Source organism: Mus pahari, chromosome X, assembly GCF_900095145.1.
Source record: "Mus pahari chromosome X, PAHARI_EIJ_v1.1, whole genome shotgun sequence".
Lineage (NCBI taxonomy): Eukaryota > Metazoa > Chordata > Mammalia > Rodentia > Muridae > Mus > Mus pahari.
The window spans coordinates 129,563,825-129,572,005 of NC_034613.1; the positions used below are offsets into that span (position 1 = coordinate 129,563,825).

The 8,181-nt window shown below is 41.0% G+C and overlaps 1 pseudogene; it reads left to right on the top strand.

Moving 5' to 3' along the window:
• The first annotated feature begins 6,154 nt into the window (after nucleotides 1–6,154).
• On the top strand, nucleotides 6,155–6,988 carry LOC110314065 (annotated as a pseudogene).
• Nucleotides 6,989–8,181: the final 1,193 nt, after the last annotated feature.

Below are 8,181 nucleotides of genomic sequence, written 5' to 3' on the forward strand. Positions count from 1 at the left end.
GATCCATCCCATAAACAACCACCCAAACCAGACTCTATTATGGATGCCAACAAGAGCTTGCTGACAGGAGCCCGATATAGCTGTCTCCTGGGAGGCTCTGCCATTGCCTGACAAATACAAAAGTGAATGCTCACAGCCATCCATTGGAAGGAGCACAGGGTCCCCAATGAAGGAGCTAGAGAAAGGACCCAAGGAGCTGAAGGGGTTTTCAGCCCAGGAGGAAAACAATATGAACCAATCAGTACCCCGGAGCTCCCAGGGACTAAACCACCAACCAAAGAGTACACATGGGGGCTGGTGAGATGGCTCAGTGGGTAAGAGCACCCAACTGCTCTTCCAAAGGTCCAGAGTTCGAATCCCAACAGCCACATGGTGGCTCACAACCATCCTTAAAAAAAAAAAAAAGATCTGACGCCCTCTTCTGGAGTGTCTGAAGACAGCTACAGTGTACTTACATATAATAAATAAATAAATTTAAAAAAAAAAGAGTACACATGGAGGGACCCATGGCTCCAGATGCATATGTAGCTTCTTTTCAGTGGGAGGAGAGGCCCTTGGTCCTGTGAAGGCTCTATGGCCCAGTGTAGGGGAATGCCAGGGCCAGGAAGGTTGGTGAGCAGGGGGAGGGGGAGGGGAAAGAGGGTTTTCTGAGGGGAAACCAGGAAAGGGGATAACATTTGAAATGTAAATAAAGAAAATATCTAATAAAACAAAAAGTGGAAAAAAAAAGAGTTAAAGGATATTAGCTCTCTATCAGATGTGGAGTTAGTGAAGATTTTGTTTTTCCCAATCTGTAGGTTGTCAATTTGTCTTATTGACTATGTCCTTTGCCTTACAGAAGCTTTCCAGTTTCAGGAGTCCCATTTATCAATTATCAATCTTAGAGCACAAGCCATTGGAGTTCTGTTTAGGAAATTTCCGCCTGTGCCAATGAGTTCAAGACTCTTTCCCAATTTCTCTTCTATTAGATTCAGTGTATCTGGTTTTATGTGGAGGTCCTTGATCCACTTCGACTTGAGCTTTGTACAAAGTGACAAATATGGGTCTATTTTCATTTCTTCTACATACAGACAGCCAGTTAGACCAGGACCATTTATTGAAGATGCTTTCTTTTTTTCCATTGTATGTTTTTGGCATCTTTGTCAAAGATCAAGTGACCATAAGTGTGAAGTTTTATTTCTGGATCTTCAATTCTATTCCATTGATCAACATGTCTGTCTCTGTACCAATACCATGCAGTTTTATCACTATTGCTTTATAGTAAAACTTGAGGTCAGGGATGGTGATTCCCCCAGCTGTTCTTTTATTGTTAAGAATTGTTTTCGCTATTCTGGGTTTTTTGCTTTTCCAGATGAATTTGAGATTTGCTCTTTCCATGTCTTTGAAGAATTGTGTTGGGATTTTTATGGGGATTTCATTAAATCTATAGATTGCCTTTGGTATGATGGCCATTTTTACTATGTTAATTCTTCCAATCCATGAGCACAGGAGATGTCTCCATTTTCTGAAATCTTCTTAGATTTCTTTCTTGAGAGACTTGAAGTTATTGTCATACAGGTCTTCACTTGTTTGGTTAGAGTGTTTTTATACTATTTGTGGCTATTGTGAAGGGAATTGTTTCCCTAATTTCTTTCTCACCTTGTTTATCCTTTGTATAAAGGAAGGCTACTGATTTATTTGAGTTAATTTTGTATCTGGCCACTTTTCTGAAGTTGTTTATCAGCTGGAGAAGTTCTCTGGTAGAAATTTTGGGCTTGCTTATATATACTATCATATCATCTGCAAATAGTGATACTTTTATTTCTTCTTTACCACTTTGTATCCCTTTGGTCTCTTTGTTGTCTTATTGTTCTAGCTATCACTTCGAGTACTATATTGAATAGATATGGGGAGAGTGGGCATCCTTGTCCCCGATTTCAGTAGATTGCTTCAGGTATGTCTCCATTTAATTTGATATTAGCTGTTGATTTGCAGTAAATTGCTTTTTTTATTTTTAGGTATGGACCTGGAATTCCTGATCTCTCCAATACTTTTAATGTGAAGGGGTGTTGGATTTTGTCAAATGCTTTTTCTGCATCTAAGGAGATGATCATTTTTTTTCCTTTGAGTTTGTTTATATAGTGGATTACGTTAATGGATTTTTGTATATTAAACCAACCTTGCATCCCTGGGATGAAGCCTACTTGATCATGGTGAATGATGGTTTTGATGTTTTCTTGGATTCGGTTTGCGAGGATTTTATTGAGTATTTTTGCATCGATGTTCATAAGGGAAATTGGTCTGAAGTTCTCTATCTTTGTTTGGTCTTTATGTGGTTTAGGTATCAGAGTAATTATGGCTTCATAGAACGAATTGGGTAGAGTACCTTCTGTTTCTATTTCGTGGAATAGTTTGAGAAGAACTGTGTCCCGAGCTGATTTCTCACCAGCAAGAACACACTCCGACAACCGGATTCTTCTGTGGCAAAGCTTTATTGCTACATCGTGAGGAAGACCCCGAGCCCCAGAAATGGTGCAGCTTATATATGTCTAGTGCGGTGTGTCTGCACCTGATTGGCTGCTTGCTCATAATTTCAAAAGTACACCCCGGGATGGGTCGTGACTTGGCGCGAATTCACTCTTGCACTTGCGCACATTATATGTTTATAGTTATGAACAACAGAAGCCAATGCCATCCTGTAATGGCGATTGCTCACAGCTCTCTACAGAACTGGAATTAGGTCTTCTTTGAAAGTCTGATAGAACTCTGCACTAAACCCATCTGGTCCCGGGCTTTTTTTGGNTGGGAGACTGTTAATGACTACTTCTATTTCTTTAGGGGATATGAGACAGTTTAGATCATTAATCTGATAATGATTTAATTTTGGTACCTGGAATCTGTCTAGAAATTTCATCCAGGTTTTCCAGTTTTGTTGAGTATAGCAGTGATACATGGAACCAGTGAAGACTGTGCAGCCTGGAGTTTAAGAACATGAAACACATTCAGCTCCAGCATGCAGGACTCAGACTGAGGTCAGTAGGATCTACCAGCAAAGGCTCACATCCTCCTCATCTGCTTTGCCACTTGAACAACTATGGAAAGAAGAAGTGTGGGACTAAGACTTAGACATACTATTGTCAGAGATCAGTGGAGGCTGTGCCCATGAAAAGTGAAGTTCACCTACAGGGCACCCTGGTGGTTTCTGTCATTGCCCTGATATGTGACAACAGGAGAACTAAAAATTCAGAAATCAAAGTTACACCATACATTCAACCAAAAAAATTTAATTTATTTAAATACCATTGGTCTAACTGTCTATCCCAAATCTGGCTTTGTAAATCTAAACTGGAATATTAAAAATGCATCTCTAAATATGGGCGTGTTAGCACAGGCCTTTAATTCCAGCACTCAGGAAGCAGAGGCAGGGGCAGATGGATCTCTGTGAATTCAAGGCCAGCCTGATCTATAGTGAGTTCCATGGCAGCCATGGATACACAGAGAAACTCTGTTTTGAAATAACAAAGCAGCTCTCCCATCAGTGGTTTGCTTCATGAAATAACACAGGAATGGAAAGGACCTCAAAACCATCCCACCAAGAGATGCTGGCTGATGAGATAATATTTTTTTATTATTTTTTAAAGATTTATTTATTTATTATATGTAACTACACTGTAGCTATCTTCAGACACTCCAGAAGAGGGCGTCAGATCTTGTTACAGATGGTTATGAGCCACCATGTGGTTGCTTGGATTTGAACTCCGGACCTTCGGAAGAACAGTCGGGTGCTCTTACCCGCTGAGCCATCTCACCAGCCCGAGATAATATTTTTAAGTATTATACTTTTACTTTATATTGTCTTTTGTTATTATTCCATCTAATTTCCTAATTTTTAATTCTTAACAAACATATAGCTTGCTTTAGTTTTTATATTATTCAATTATACTGTATGTCTCTTCTGCACTCATTCCATTGTGTGCTCTCTAGTATTCTCATACACAACCCATATAACTGTTCTCTTGTCCCTACTTAATTTCTTTATCCTTTTCCCCATCCCCTCCTATTTGTGAAATGAATCCCAACATCTCTTTTCTATCTATTTTCCCTTCCTCAAGTCTTTTCTAGGTCATTGAACACCACTAATTCCTATCCCTACAATCTTTACTGAGTCTACTGCTTTTCTCTTCTAATCTTTCTAATAGTTTAAGGTACACTATAACATTCTTATTGTTTGCTCTGAGTTATTGTCCTCCAAGCAAAGCAAGCACAAACTTGGAGCATTCATCTATGCCCCCTTGCAAAAGGTCATACCAGCTGGGTGTGTTGACTGTCTACAGGACAGGGTATAAACTTTCTCACCTGTGTATCCCCCACTACTCAATAACAGCTGTTGTCTGCCTTAATTGAATTGCATGTAGCCTGGGGGGGTGGGGAACACCAGGGGTGCTCCTTTGTTATGTGAGAAGCCATTATCCCTGCTGGGAAAAGGCTTTCCAGATGCAGCCCATTTGTGGGAATGCCCACACCCCTGAAAGAGCTTTCTCACCTACACTCTTTAAGGAAGCTGAAACAGTGGTGTACTTGTGCCTCAGTTTCTTGTTGGGACCTTAGGTAGATGTTGTTTATGTCCTTCTCAATGAAGGAATGTTATCAACATACATTATTCCCAAATAGTTATTAAAGTTAAAGAAATAACTTTTAACCAGCTATTTCAATATTGGCATAGTATGCTCACCAAGAAGTACTGATTGCCTCTTCAACTAATATTCTTCTCAACTCTCAGAATAATGTAGAAGATTGCACCCAGTGCCCTAGGTGTTTGAACTGAGAGATTAGCTACTAAGCCATGCACCTCAAGCCTACTACAACCTAGCCCTACTTGGACATTGCAAATTCTTTAACTGGATAGTATATGATAAAAATTCCAACCAGCAACACAATCCCAGATACACAAGTCCTAATACAGAAAAATAACAAACATGAAAAATCAAAGCAGTATGACCACCCCCGGAAAATATCAATTCCATACTAATTCATTCAATAAAACTGAACTAGATGAAATCCTAAGAGAATCTAAAGAATAATTAAAAGAATTTTTTACAAAGTTTATTTTTATTAGATATTTTCTTCATTTACATCTCAAATGCTATCCCAAAAGCCCCCTATACCCTCCCCCTGCCCTGCTTCCCAACCCACCCACTCCCCGCTTCCTGGCCCTGGCATTCCCCTGTACTGGGGCATATGATCTTCGCAAGACCAAGGGCCTCTCCTCCCATTGATGGCCGAATAGGCCATCCTCTGCTACATATGCAACTAGAGACTCAACTCTGGGGGGTACTGGTTAGTTCATATTGCTGTTCCTCCTATAAGGTTGCAGACCCCTTTAGCTCTTTGGGTACTTTCTCTAGCTCCTTCATTAGGGGCCCTGTGTTCCATCCAATAGATGACTGTGAGCATCCACTTCTGTATTTGCCAGGCTCTGGCATAGCCTCACAAGAGAGAGCTATATCAGGCTCCTGTCAGCAAAATCTTTCTGGCATATGCAATAGTGTTTGGGTTTGGTGGTTGTATATGGGATGGATCCCCAGGTGGGGCAGTCTCTGGATGGTCCTTCCTTCTGTCTCCATAGTAATTCTTTCAATAAAAGTGAGCTGGATGAAATCCCAAGAGTTCTAAAAAATAATTAAAAGAAATTTTTAACAAAATCAAAGAGGACATAAATAATTTCCTACATGAAACCACACAGAATACAGAGAAACAGTCGGGTGAAATGAGAAAGACAATGCAAGATACAAAAGAGGAAATCAACAGAAAGACATACTGAAAAAAGAAACCTACCAAGTTGAAATTTTAGAATTGAATAGCTCCTTAATTGAAATAGAAGGACTTAATAGAAAGGTTTACCAATGTCAAATGCATTACAGACTTTCAGAGGTGGAAAACAAAATAGATTCAGACATAGACAAAGATAAAACAACATGAACATTTGAATACAACATACGGGACTCCATTAAAACATAAAATTTATTGATCATGAAGATAGAATACAGAGGACATCAGGCTAATGATGTAAAATATTCAATAAAACCATAGCATAAAGCGACATAAATCTTTGAAAAGATGACTATCAAAATTCAGAAAGTGGGCACTTTTGCTGGGTGTATAACGTGCAGCAATCATGGCTAGCCATCTGGAACTCAACAATGGCACCAAGATGCCCACCCTGGGCCTGGGCACCTGGAAGTCCCCTCCAGGCCAGGTGACTGAGGCTGTAAAGGTTGCTATTGACGTGGGGCATTGCCACATTGACTGCGCCCAGGTGCACCAGAATGAGAAGGAGGTGGGAGTAGCCCTCCAGGAGAAGCTCAAGGAGCAGGTAGTGAAGCACCAGGATCTATTCATGGTCAGCAAGCTGTGGTGTATGTTCCACGACAAAAGCATGGTGAGAGGAGCTGGCCAGAACACACTGAGTGACCTGCAGTGGGACTACCTGGATCTCCACCTTATTCACTGGCCAACAGACTTCAAGCCTGGGCCAGATTATTTTCAACAGGAAGATGCATCAGGAAACGTAATTCCTAGTGACACCGATTTTGTGGACACTTGGACGGCTTTGGAACAACTAGTGGATGAAGGTTTGGTAAAAGCAATTGGTGTCTCCAACTTCAACCCTCTTCAGATTGAAAGGATCTTGAACAAACCTGGCTTAAAATATAAGCCTGCAGTTAACCAGGTCGAGTGCCACCCATATCTAACTCAGGAGATGCTGATTGAGTACTGCCATTGCAAAGGCATCATGGTGACTGCATACAGTCCCCTTGGTTCTCCTGATAGACCCTGGGCCAAGCCGGAAGACCCTTCTCTCCTGGAGGATCCCAGGATCAAGGCAATTGCAGCCAAGTACAATAAACCTACAGCCCAGGTGCTGATCTGGTTCGCCATTCAAAAGAACTTGGTAGTGATCCCCAAGTCTGTGACACCAGCTCGTATTGCTGAGAACTTTAAGATTTGAGCTGAGCAGTAAGGACATGACCATTCTACTCAGCTGCAGCAGGAACTGGAGGGTGTGGGCCTTGGTGAGCTGTGCCAAACACAAGGATGACCCCTTCCACGCAGAAGTCTGAAGCTGTGGCAGATCCCTGCTCCTCCCTAAGTGATGTGCACCTGCTATTTCTGCCTCCTCTGCCCTATCAAGTGTCCTGTGTTCCTCTGCACTGAGTGGCACTTTCCAAACCAGATGGTGAGAGTTTGTTAGTTTGACATAGAATCTGGAGGGCAGTACCAGTAGCTGAGGTGTTTCTTCCAGCCTTTCTTTGTCTTTCTTCCTACCCACCTGGAGGACTTTAACACAAGTACCCTTTCAAACCAATGTGAGAAGCAAGCTTTATAGCCCAGGTTGTACCACTAACACTTAATACTGAGTGCTTAAAACTGTAATCCTTCGGGTCAGACTTCTCCTTGCTTAAAATAAAAACTGGTTTTGTGAAAAAAAATTCAGAAAGTGGGCCAGCAAGATGGCTCACCAAGGAAAGATGCTTGCCACCAAGCCTGAGATCCTGAGTTAGCTCTCCAGGACCCACATGGTGGAAGGACAGAACCAAGTTCTGCAAAAACAAACAACTCAATTAATCTCTCAAGTAAGATAATTCCAGGTTATGTCCTTTAAGGAATTAACCTTAATGCTTCTTAAACTAGTCCATAAAATAGAAAGGGAAGGAATGCCACCACAATCTCAAAGTCATCATTACTCTCATACTAAAATCAGATAAAGGCACAAGAAAGAAAGAAAATTATAAAATAATCTCTGGTGACCACAGACGCAAAAAAATTTTTTTTCAGTAAAATACTTGCAAACAGAATTCAAGAATACATCAGGGGGCTGGCGAGATGGCTCAGTGGTTAAGAGCACCGACTGGTCTTCCAAAGGTCCTGAGTTCAAATCCCAGCAACCATACGGTGGCTCACAACCATCCGTAACGAAATCTGATGCCGCCTTCTGGAGTGTCTGAAGACAGCTACAGTGTACTTACATATAATAAATAAATAAATCTTTAAAAAAAAAGAATACATCAAAATGGTCATTCACAATGATCAAGTTCACTTTGTTCCAGAGATACAGTGATGGTTTAGCATATGGCAATTAATACATATAATATGTCACATAAATAGACCCAACGATGGAATTCATATGATGCACTTCAGTAT